This window comes from Megalopta genalis, unplaced genomic scaffold (genome assembly GCF_051020955.1).
Source record: "Megalopta genalis isolate 19385.01 unplaced genomic scaffold, iyMegGena1_principal scaffold0114, whole genome shotgun sequence".
Lineage (NCBI taxonomy): Eukaryota > Metazoa > Arthropoda > Insecta > Hymenoptera > Halictidae > Megalopta > Megalopta genalis.
This window is the reverse complement of record NW_027476183.1, coordinates 203630-217500: the sequence shown is the minus strand read 5'-3', so window position 1 is coordinate 217500 and position 13871 is coordinate 203630.

Here is a 13871-nt window from a genome sequence, read left to right as displayed (position 1 = left end):
AAAGTAACACGCCGCTGGTACTTTATTTTATTATAATAATTTAATTATAAGACAGAAACCGCTGGTACTTGGTTGTAAAATCTCCATTATCCGAACGAAAGCAATACGCCGTTGGTACTTGGTTATAAAATTTTCATTACAAGATAGAAAGCAATATGCCGCTGGTTATATTAATGTAATCTTATGGAAAGCATTACGCCGCTGGAACTTTGACCATTGCAATAATCGATCGGAAGCTATACACAGCAAGGAATACGAATATTATACCAAGAGATCGAAAACAATACGCTGTTCGGACGTTTTGACTAGCTGTCGCACAGTGCAGACGCGTCGACCCGTCGCTCCGCATTTCGAGCGCAATTTCAGTGGTTTTTCAGTTCAGAAAATTACAGAGAGTGTTTGGTTGTGTTGCAGGAGTCAAACTGAATGATTTGATGCATAAAGTTTAATTAAACTCCCATTAGTTTGCCGGGAAACATCGATTCTTCCGATCTAGAAAGAGACAGAGATAGACGATCCGCGTTATGTTAAATATTTCAAGGTTCCCGATTCCACAAAATTATAAAAAGTATACGGCTGTGTAGCGGGGATCAAAACGAGTAATTTCGTGTATAAAGTTTAATTAAACTCCCATTAGTTTGCCGGGAAACATCGATTATTCCGATCTAGAAAGAGACAGAGACAGTCGATCCGCGTTATGTTAAATATCTCAAGGTTACCGATTCCACAAAATTATAAAAAGTATACGGCTGTGTAGCGGGGATCAAAACGAGTAATTTCGTGTATAAAGTTTAATTAATATCCCATTACTTTGCCGGGAAACATCGATTATTCCGATCTAGAAAGAGACAGAGACAGTCGATCCGCGTTATGTTAAATATTTCAAGGTTCCCGATTCCACAAAATTATAAAAAGTATACGGCTGTGTAGCGGGGATCAAAACGAGTAATTTCATGTATAAAGTTTAATTAATCTCCCAATAGTTTGCGGGGAAACATCGATTATTCCGATCTAGAAAGAGACAGAGATAGACGATCCGCGTTATGTTAAATATCTCAAGGTTACCGATTCCACAAAATTATAAAAAGTATACGGCTGTGTAGCGGGGATCAAACCGAGTAATTTCGTGTATAAAGTTTAATTAATATCCCATTAGTTTGCGGGGAAACATCGATTATTCCGATCTAGAAAGAGACAGAGATAGACGATCCGCGTTATGTTAAATATCTCAAGGTTACCGATTCCACAAAATTATAAAAAGTATACGGCTGTGTAGCGGGGATCAAACCGAGTAATTTCGTGTATAAAGTTTAATTAATATCCCATTAGTTTGCCGGGAAACATCGATTATTCCGATCTAGAAAGAGACAGAGACAGTCGATCCGCGTTATGTTAAATATTTCAAGGTTCCCGATTCCACAAAATTATAAAAAGTATACGGCTGTGTAGCGGGGATCAAAACGAGTAATTTCGTGTATAAAGTTTAATTAATATCCCATTAGTTTGCCGGGAAACATCGATTATTCCGATCTAGAAAGAGACAGAGACAGTCGATCCGCGTTATGTTAAATATTTCAAGGTTCCCGATTCCACAAAATTATAAAAAGTATACGGCTGTGTAGCGGGGATCAAAACGAGTAATTTCGTGTATAAAGTTTAATTAATATCCCATTACTTTGCCGGGAAACATCGATTATTCCGATCTAGAAAGAGACAGAGACAGTCGATCCGCGTTATGTTAAATATTTCAAGGTTCCCGATTCCACAAAATTATAAAAAGTATACGGCTGTGTAGCGGGGATCAAAACGAGTAATTTCGTGTATAAAGTTTAATTAATATCCCATTACTTTGCCGGGAAACATCGATTATTCCGATCTAGAAAGAGACAGAGATAGACGATCCGCGTTATGTTAAATATCTCCAGGTTACCGATTCCACAAAATTATAAAAAGTATACGGCTGTGTAGCGGGGATCAAAACGAGTAATTTCATGTATAAAGTTTAATTAATCTCCCAATAGTTTGCGGGGAAACATCGATTCTTCCGATCTAGAAAGAGACAGAGACAGTCGATCCGCGTTATGTTAAATATTTCAAGGTTCCCGATTCCACAAAATTATAAACAGTATACGGCTGTGTAGCAGGGATCAAAACGAGTAGTTTCGTGTATAAAGTTTAATTAATATCCCATTACTTTGCCGGGAAACATCGATTATTCCGATCTAGAAAGAGACAGAGATAGTCGATCCGCGTTATGTTAAATATTTCAAGGTTACCGATTCCACAAAATTATAAAAAGTATACGGCTGTGTAGCGGGGATCAAAACGAGTAATTTCATGTATAAAGTTTAATTAATCTCCCAATAGTTTGCCGGGAAACATCGATTATTCCGATCTAGAAAGAGACAGAGATAGTCGATCCGCGTTATGTTAAATATCTCCAGGTTACCGATTCCACAAAATTATAAAAAGTATACGGCTGTGTAGCGGGGATCAAAACGAGTAATTTCGTGTATAAAGTTTAATTAATATCCCATTACTTTGCCGGGAAACATCGATTATTCCGATCTAGAAAGAGACAGAGACAGTCGATCCGCGTTATGTTAAATATTTCAAGGTTCCCGATTCCACAAAATTATAAAAAGTATACGGCTGTGTAGCAGGGATCAAAACGAGTAGTTTCGTGTATAAAGTTTAATTAATATCCCATTAGTTTGCCGGGAAACATCGATTATTCCGATCTAGAAAGAAACAGAGACAGTCGATCCGCGTTATGTTAAATATCTCCAGGTTACCGATTCCACAAAATTATAAAAAGTATACGGCTGTGTAGCGGGGATCAAAACGAGTAATTTCATGTATAAAGTTTAATTAATCTCCCAATAGTTTGCCGGGAAACATCGATTATTCCGATCTAGAAAGAGACAGAGATAGTCGATCCGCGTTATGTTAAATATCTCCAGGTTACCGATTCCACAAAATTATAAAAAGTATACGGCTGTGTAGCGGGGATCAAAACGAGTAATTTCATGTATAAAGTTTAATTAATCTCCCAATAGTTTGCCGGGAAACATCGATTATTCCGATCTAGAAAGAGACAGAGATAGTCGATCCGCGTTATGTTAAATATTGCAAGGTTCCCGATTCCACAAAATTATAAAAAGTATACGGCTGTGTAGCAGGGATCAAAACGAGTAATTTCGTGTATAAAGTTTAATTAATATCCCATTAGTTTGCCGGGAAACATCAATACTTCGATCGCGCGAGAGAGACAGAGAAACGAACAGTCTTTTTTTCGATTTACGGCTAAAATAAATTTTTCTCATTTTATGCAATAACATATTCTTGCTTAAATAACTTTTTTACATATGGATTAAGCATTTAGAACGATACATTGTTTAAAATAAGGGCACTTTACTCTTGACATTTTACGGTTTTTTCAATTTTCTGAAAAATCCTATCATTAGATTTTTTTAAAAATACGATATTCTTGCTTAACTAACGTTTCTACATAGGGATTAAGCATTTAGAACGAAATCTAATGTCAGAAAATGGCACTTTACTCTTGACATTTTTCGGTTTTTTCAATTTTCTGGGAAATCCTACCATTAGATTTTTTTAAAAATATGATATTCTTGCTTAACTAACGTTTTTACATAGGGATTAAGCATTTAGAACGAAATCTAATGTAGGAAAATGGTACTTTACTCTTGATCGGTACGTTGGGACTGTGAAAATATTCGGGCGTTCCAATCGCTCGTCTGTTGCATCATAGCGCGTCTCGGCGCAATCGACCGATTCGCTCGATCCATTATTTTCGATTTACGGCTAAAATAAATTTTTCTCATTTTATTCAATAACATATTCCTGCTTAAATAACTTTTTTACATATGGATTAAGCATTTAGAACGATACATTATTTAAAATAAGGGCACTTTACTCTTGACATTTTACGGTTTTTTCAATTTTCTGAAAAATCCTATCATTAGATTTTTTTAAAAATACGATATTCTTGCTTAACTAACGTTTCTACATAGGGATTAAGCATTTAGAACGAAATCTAATGTCAGAAAATGGCACTTTACTCTTGACATTTTTCGGTTTTTCCAATTTTCTGGAAAATCCTATCATTAGATTTTTTTAAAAATACGATATTCTTGCTTAACTAACGTTTTTACATAGGGATTAAGCATTTAGAACGAAATCTAATGTAGGAAAATGGTACTTTACTCTTGATCGGTACGTTGGGACTTGGAAAATATTCGGGCGTACGCGGCGCGCTCGACGCTTCGAACAGCTTCGGTGTCCCCATTATTTTCGATTTACGGCTAAAATAAATTTTTCTAATTTTTTTCAATAACATATTCTTGCTTAAATAACTTTTTTACATAGGGATTAAGCATTTAGAACGATACATTGTTTAAAATAATGGCACTTTACTCTTGACATTTTACAGTTTTTTCAATTTTCTGAAAAATCCTATCATTAGATTTTTTTAAAAATACGATATTCTTGCTTAACTAACGTTTCTACATAGGGATTAAGCATTTAGAACGAAATCTAATGTCAGAAAATGGCACTTTACTCTTGACATTTTTCGGTTTTTTCAATTTTCTGGAAAATCCTATCATTAGATTTTTTTAAAAATACGATATTCTTGCTTAACTAACGTTTCTACATAGGGATTAAGCATTTAGAACGAAATCTAATGTAGGAAAATGGTACTTTACTCTTGATCGGTACGTTGGGACTTTGAAAATATTCGGGCGTTCCAAACGCTCGTCTGTTGCATCATAGCGCGTCTCGGCGCAATCGACCGATTCGCTCGACCCATTATTTTCGATTTACGGCTAAAATAAATTTTTCTCATTTTATTCAATAACATATTCTTGCTTAGATAACTTTTTTACATAGGGATTAAGCATTTAGAACGATATAATGTTTAAAATAAGGGCACTTTACTCTTGACATTTTACGGTTTTTTCAATTTTCTGAAAAATCCTATCATTAGATTTTTTTAAAAATACGATATTCTTGCTTAACTAACGTTTCTACATAGGGATTAAGCATTTAGAACGAAATCTAATGTCAGAAAATGGCACTTTACTCTTGACATTTTTCGGTTTTTTCAATTTTCTGGAAAATCCTATCATTAGATTTTTTTAAAAATACGATATTCTTGCTTAACTAACGTTTCTACATAGGGATTAAGCATTTAGAACGAAATCTAATGTAGGAAAATGGTACTTTACTCTTGATCGGTACGTTGGGACTTTGAAAATATTCGGGCGTTCCAAACGCTCGTCTGTTGCATCATAGCGCGTCTCGGCGCAATCGACCGATTCGCTCGACCCATTATTTTCGATTTACGGCTAAAATAAATTTTTCTCATTTTATTCAATAACATATTCTTGCTTAGATAACTTTTTTACATAGGGATTAAGCATTTAGAACGATATAATGTTTAAAATAAGGGCACTTTACTCTTGACATTTTACGGTTTTTTCAATTTTCTGAAAAATCCTATCATTAGATTTTTTTAAAAATACGATATTCTTGCTTAACTAACGTTTCTACATAGGGATTAAGCATTTAGAACGAAATCTAATGTCAGAAAATTGCACTTTACTCTTGACATTTTTCGGTTTTTTCAATTTTCTGGGAAATCCTACCATTAGATTTTTTTAAAAATATGATATTCTTGCTTAACTAACGTTTTTACATAGGGATTAAGCATTTAGAACGAAATCTAATGTAGGAAAATGGTACTTTACTCTTGATCGGTACGTTGGGACTTTGAAAATATTCGGGCGTTCCAATCGCTCGTCTGTTGCATCATAGCGCGTCTCGGCGCAATCGACCGATTCGCTCGATCCATTATTTTCGATTTACGGCTAAAATAAATTTTTCTCATTTTATTCAATAACATATTCCTGCTTAAATAACTTTTTTACATATGGATTAAGCATTTAGAACGATACATTGTTTAAAATAAGGGCACTTTACTCTTGACATTTTACGGTTTTTTCAATTTTCTGAAAAATCCTATCATTAGATTTTTTTAAAAATACGATATTCTTGCTTAACTAACGTTTCTACATAGGGATTAAGCATTTAGAACGAAATCTAATGTCAGAAAATGGCACTTTACTCTTGACATTTTTCGGTTTTTCCAATTTTCTGGAAAATCCTATCATTAGATTTTTTTAAAAATACGATATTCTTGCTTAACTAACGTTTTTACATAGGGATTAAGCATTTAGAACGAAATCTAATGTAGGAAAATGGTACTTTACTCTTGATCGGTACGTTGGGACTTGGAAAATATTCGGGCGTACGCGGCGCGCTCGGCGCTTCGAACAGCTTCGGTGTCCCCATTATTTTCGATTTACGGCTAAAATAAATTTTTCTAATTTTTTTCAATAACATATTCTTGCTTAAATAACTTTTTTACATAGGGATTAAGCATTTAGAACGATACATTGTTTAAAATAATGGCACTTTACTCTTGACATTTTACAGTTTTTTCAATTTTCTGAAAAATCCTATCATTAGATTTTTTTAAAAATACGATATTCTTGCTTAACTAACGTTTCTACATAGGGATTAAGCATTTAGAACGAAATCTAATGTCAGAAAATGGCACTTTACTCTTGACATTTTTCGGTTTTTTCAATTTTCTGGGAAATCCTACCATTAGATTTTTTTAAAAATATGATATTCTTGCTTAACTAACGTTTTTACATAGGGATTAAGCATTTAGAACGAAATCTAATGTAGGAAAATGGTACTTTACTCTTGATCGGTACGTTGGGACTTTGAAAATATTCGGGCGTTCCAATCGCTCGTCTGTTGCATCATAGCGCGTCTCGGCGCAATCGACCGATTCGCTCGATCCATTATTTTCGACTTACGGCTAAAATAAATTTTTCTCATTTTATTCAATAACATATTCCTGCTTAAATAACTTTTTTACATATGGATTAAGCATTTAGAACGATACATTGTTTAAAATAAGGGCACTTTACTCTTGACATTTTACGGTTTTTTCAATTTTCTGAAAAATCCTATCATTAGATTTTTTTAAAAATACGATATTCTTGCTTAACTAACGTTTCTACATAGGGATTAAGCATTTAGAACGAAATCTAATGTCAGAAAATGGCACTTTACTCTTGACATTTTTCGGTTTTTCCAATTTTCTGGAAAATCCTATCATTAGATTTTTTTAAAAATACGATATTCTTGCTTAACTAACGTTTTTACATAGGGATTAAGCATTTAGAACGAAATCTAATGTAGGAAAATGGTACTTTACTCTTGATCGGTACGTTGGGACTTTGAAAATATTCGGGCGTACGCGGCGCGCTCGGCGCTTCGAACAGCTCCGGTGTCCCCATTATTTTCGATTTACGGCTAAAATAAATTTTTCTAATTTTTTTCAATAACATATTCTTGCTTAGATAACTTTTTTACATAGGGATTAAGCATTTAGAACGATATAATGTTTAAAATAAGGGCACTTTACTCTTGACATTTTACGGTTTTTTCAATTTTCTGAAAAATCCTATCATTAGATTTTTTTAAAAATACGATATTCTTGCTTAACTAACGTTTCTACATAGGGATTAAGCATTTAGAACGAAATCTAATGTCAGAAAATGGCACTTTACTCTTGACATTTTTCGGTTTTTCCAATTTTCTGGAAAATCCTATCATTAGATTTTTTTAAAAATACGATATTCTTGCTTAACTAACGTTTTTACATAGGGATTAAGCATTTAGAACGAAATCTAATGTAGGAAAATGGTACTTTACTCTTGATCGGTACGTTGGGACTTTGAAAATATTCGGGCGTTCCAAACGCTCGTCTGTTGCATCATAGCGCGTCTCGGCGCAATCGACCGATTCGCTCGATCCATTATTTTCGATTTACGGCTAAAATAAATTTTTCTCATTTTATTCAATAACATATTCCTGCTTAAATAACTTTTTTACATATGGATTAAGCATTTAGAACGATACATTGTTTAAAATAAGGGCACTTTACTCTTGACATTTTACGGTTTTTTCAATTTTCTGAAAAATCCTATCATTAGATTTTTTTAAAAATACGATATCCTTGCTTAACTAACGTTTCTACATAGGGATTAAGCATTTAGAACGAAATCTAATGTCAGAAAATGGCACTTTACTCTTGACATTTTTCGGTTTTTCCAATTTTCTGGAAAATCCTATAATTAGATTTTTTTAAAAATACGATATTCTTGCTTAACTAACGTTTCTACATAGGGATTAAGCATTTAGAACGAAATCTAATGTCAGAAAATGGCACTTTACTCTTGACATTTTTCGGTTTTTTCAATTTTCTGGAAAATCCTATCATTAGATTTTTTTAAAAATACGATATTCTTGCTTAACTAACGTTTCTACATAGGGATTAAGCATTTAGAACGAAATCTAATGTAGGAAAATGGTACTTTACTCTTGATCGGTACGTTGGGACTTTGAAAATATTCGGGCGTTCCAAACGCTCGTCTGTTGCATCATAGCGCGTCTCGGCGCAATCGACCGATTCGCTCGACCCATTATTTTCGATTTACGGCTAAAATAAATTTTTCTCATTTTATTCAATAACATATTCTTGCTTAGATAACTTTTTTACATAGGGATTAAGCATTTAGAACGATATAATGTTTAAAATAAGGGCACTTTACTCTTGACATTTTACGGTTTTTTCAATTTTCTGAAAAATCCTATCATTAGATTTTTTTAAAAATACGATATTCTTGCTTAACTAACGTTTCTACATAGGGATTAAGCATTTAGAACGAAATCTAATGTCAGAAAATGGCACTTTACTCTTGACATTTTTCGGTTTTTTCAATTTTCTGGAAAATCCTATCATTAGATTTTTTTAAAAATACGATATTCTTGCTTAACTAACGTTTCTACATAGGGATTAAGCATTTAGAACGAAATCTAATGTAGGAAAATGGTACTTTACTCTTGATCGGTACGTTGGGACTTTGAAAATATTCGGGCGTTCCAAACGCTCGTCTGTTGCATCATAGCGCGTCTCGGCGCAATCGACCGATTCGCTCGATCCATTATTTTCGATTTACGGCTAAAATAAATTTTTCTCATTTTATTCAATAACATATTCCTGCTTAAATAACTTTTTTACATATGGATTAAGCATTTAGAACGATACATTGTTTAAAATAAGGGCACTTTACTCTTGACATTTTACGGTTTTTTCAATTTTCTGAAAAATCCTATCATTAGATTTTTTTAAAAATACGATATTCTTGCTTAACTAACGTTTCTACATAGGGATTAAGCATTTAGAACGAAATCTAATGTCAGAAAATGGCACTTTACTCTTGACATTTTTCGGTTTTTCCAATTTTCTGGAAAATCCTATCATTAGATTTTTTTAAAAATACGATATTCTTGCTTAACTAACGTTTTTACATAGGGATTAAGCATTTAGAACGAAATCTAATGTAGGAAAATGGTACTTTACTCTTGATCGGTACGTTGGGACTTTGAAAATATTCGGGCGTTCCAAACGCTCGTCTGTTGCATCATAGCGCGTCTCGGCGCAATCGACCGATTCGCTCGATCCATTATTTTCGATTTACGGCTAAAATAAATTTTTCTCATTTTATTCAATAACATATTCCTGCTTAAATAACTTTTTTACATATGGATTAAGCATTTAGAACGATACATTGTTTAAAATAAGGGCACTTTACTCTTGACATTTTACGGTTTTTTCAATTTTCTGAAAAATCCTATCATTAGATTTTTTTAAAAATACGATATTCTTGCTTAACTAACGTTTCTACATAGGGATTAAGCATTTAGAACGAAATCTAATGTCAGAAAATGGCACTTTACTCTTGACATTTTTCGGTTTTTTCAATTTTCTGGAAAATCCTATCATTAGATTTTTTTAAAAATACGATATTCTTGCTTAACTAACGTTTCTACATAGGGATTAAGCATTTAGAACGAAATCTAATGTAGGAAAATGGTACTTTACTCTTGATCGGTACGTTGGGACTTTGAAAATATTCGGGCGTTCCAAACGCTCGTCTGTTGCATCATAGCGCGTCTCGGCGCAATCGACCGATTCGCTCGACCCATTATTTTCGATTTACGGCTAAAATAAATTTTTCTCATTTTATTCAATAACATATTCTTGCTTAGATAACTTTTTTACATAGGGATTAAGCATTTAGAACGATATAATGTTTAAAATAAGGGCACTTTACTCTTGACATTTTACGGTTTTTTCAATTTTCTGAAAAATCCTATCATTAGATTTTTTTAAAAATACGATATTCTTGCTTAACTAACGTTTCTACATAGGGATTAAGCATTTAGAACGAAATCTAATGTCAGAAAATGGCACTTTACTCTTGACATTTTTCGGTTTTTTCAATTTTCTGGAAAATCCTATCATTAGATTTTTTTAAAAATACGATATTCTTGCTTAACTAACGTTTCTACATAGGGATTAAGCATTTAGAACGAAATCTAATGTAGGAAAATGGTACTTTACTCTTGATCGGTACGTTGGGACTTTGAAAATATTCGGGCGTTCCAAACGCTCGTCTGTTGCATCATAGCGCGTCTCGGCGCAATCGACCGATTCGCTCGATCCATTATTTTCGATTTACGGCTAAAATAAATTTTTCTCATTTTATTCAATAACATATTCCTGCTTAAATAACTTTTTTACATATGGATTAAGCATTTAGAACGATACATTGTTTAAAATAAGGGCACTTTACTCTTGACATTTTACGGTTTTTTCAATTTTCTGAAAAATCCTATCATTAGATTTTTTTAAAAATACGATATTCTTGCTTAACTAACGTTTCTACATAGGGATTAAGCATTTAGAACGAAATCTAATGTCAGAAAATGGCACTTTACTCTTGACATTTTTCGGTTTTTTCAATTTTCTGGAAAATCCTATCATTAGATTTTTTTAAAAATACGATATTCTTGCTTAACTAACGTTTCTACATAGGGATTAAGCATTTAGAACGAAATCTAATGTAGGAAAATGGTACTTTACTCTTGATCGGTACGTTGGGACTTTGAAAATATTCGGGCGTTCCAAACGCTCGTCTGTTGCATCATAGCGCGTCTCGGCGCAATCGACCGATTCGCTCGATCCATTATTTTCGATTTACGGCTAAAATAAATTTTTCTCATTTTATTCAATAACATATTCCTGCTTAAATAACTTTTTTACATATGGATTAAGCATTTAGAACGATACATTGTTTAAAATAAGGGCACTTTACTCTTGACATTTTACGGTTTTTTCAATTTTCTGAAAAATCCTATCATTAGATTTTTTTAAAAATACGATATTCTTGCTTAACTAACGTTTCTACATAGGGATTAAGCATTTAGAACGAAATCTAATGTCAGAAAATGGCACTTTACTCTTGACATTTTTCGGTTTTTCCAATTTTCTGGAAAATCCTATCATTAGATTTTTTTAAAAATACGATATTCTTGCTTAACTAACGTTTCTACATAGGGATTAAGCATTTAGAACGAAATCTAATGTCAGAAAATGGCACTTTACTCTTGACATTTTTCGGTTTTTTCAATTATCTGGAAAATCCTATCATTAGATTTTTTTAAAAATACGATATTCTTGCTTAACTAACGTTTCTACATAGGGATTAAGCATTTAGAACGAAATCTAATGTAGGAAAATGGTACTTTACTCTTGATCGGTACGTTGGGACTTTGAAAATATTCGGGCGTTCCAAACGCTCGTCTGTTGCATCATAGCGCGTCTCGGCGCAATCGACCGATTCGCTCGACCCATTATTTTCGATTTACGGCTAAAATAAATTTTTCTCATTTTATTCAATAACATATTCTTGCTTAGATAACTTTTTTACATAGGGATTAAGCATTTAGAACGATATAATGTTTAAAATAAGGGCACTTTACTCTTGACATTTTACGGTTTTTTCAATTTTCTGAAAAATCCTATCATTAGATTTTTTTAAAAATACGATATTCTTGCTTAACTAACGTTTCTACATAGGGATTAAGCATTTAGAACGAAATCTAATGTCAGAAAATGGCACTTTACTCTTGACATTTTTCGGTTTTTTCAATTTTCTGGAAAATCCTATCATTAGATTTTTTTAAAAATACGATATTCTTGCTTAACTAACGTTTCTACATAGGGATTAAGCATTTAGAACGAAATCTAATGTAGGAAAATGGTACTTTACTCTTGATCGGTACGTTGGGACTTTGAAAATATTCGGGCGTTCCAAACGCTCGTCTGTTGCATCATAGCGCGTCTCGGCGCAATCGACCGATTCGCTCGATCCATTATTTTCGATTTACGGCTAAAATAAATTTTTCTCATTTTATTCAATAACATATTCCTGCTTAAATAACTTTTTTACATATGGATTAAGCATTTAGAACGATACATTGTTTAAAATAAGGGCACTTTACTCTTGACATTTTACGGTTTTTTCAATTTTCTGAAAAATCCTATCATTAGATTTTTTTAAAAATACGATATTCTTGCTTAACTAACGTTTCTACATAGGGATTAAGCATTTAGAACGAAATCTAATGTCAGAAAATGGCACTTTACTCTTGACATTTTTCGGTTTTTCCAATTTTCTGGAAAATCCTATCATTAGATTTTTTTAAAAATACGATATTCTTGCTTAACTAACGTTTCTACATAGGGATTAAGCATTTAGAACGAAATCTAATGTCAGAAAATGGCACTTTACTCTTGACATTTTTCGGTTTTTTCAATTTTCTGGAAAATCCTATCATTAGATTTTTTTAAAAATACGATATTCTTGCTTAACTAACGTTTCTACATAGGGATTAAGCATTTAGAACGAAATCTAATGTAGGAAAATGGTACTTTACTCTTGATCGGTACGTTGGGACTTTGAAAATATTCGGGCGTTCCAAACGCTCGTCTGTTGCATCATAGCGCGTCTCGGCGCAATCGACCGATTCGCTCGACCCATTATTTTCGATTTACGGCTAAAATAAATTTTTCTCATTTTATTCAATAACATATTCTTGCTTAGATAACTTTTTTACATAGGGATTAAGCATTTAGAACGATATAATGTTTAAAATAAGGGCACTTTACTCTTGACATTTTACGGTTTTTTCAATTTTCTGAAAAATCCTATCATTAGATTTTTTTAAAAATACGATATTCTTGCTTAACTAACGTTTCTACATAGGGATTAAGCATTTAGAACGAAATCTAATGTCAGAAAATGGCACTTTACTCTTGACATTTTTCGGTTTTTTCAATTTTCTGGAAAATCCTATCATTAGATTTTTTTAAAAATACGATATTCTTGCTTAACTAACGTTTCTACATAGGGATTAAGCATTTAGAACGAAATCTAATGTAGGAAAATGGTACTTTACTCTTGATCGGTACGTTGGGACTTTGAAAATATTCGGGCGTTCCAAACGCTCGTCTGTTGCATCATAGCGCGTCTCGGCGCAATCGACCGATTCGCTCGATCCATTATTTTCGATTTACGGCTAAAATAAATTTTTCTCATTTTATTCAATAACATATTCCTGCTTAAATAACTTTTTTACATATGGATTAAGCATTTAGAACGATACATTGTTTAAAATAAGGGCACTTTACTCTTGACATTTTACGGTTTTTTCAATTTTCTGAAAAATCCTATCATTAGATTTTTTTAAAAATACGATATTCTTGCTTAACTAACGTTTCTACATAGGGATTAAGCATTTAGAACGAAATCTAATGTCAGAAAATGGCACTTTACTCTTGACATTTTTCGGTTTTT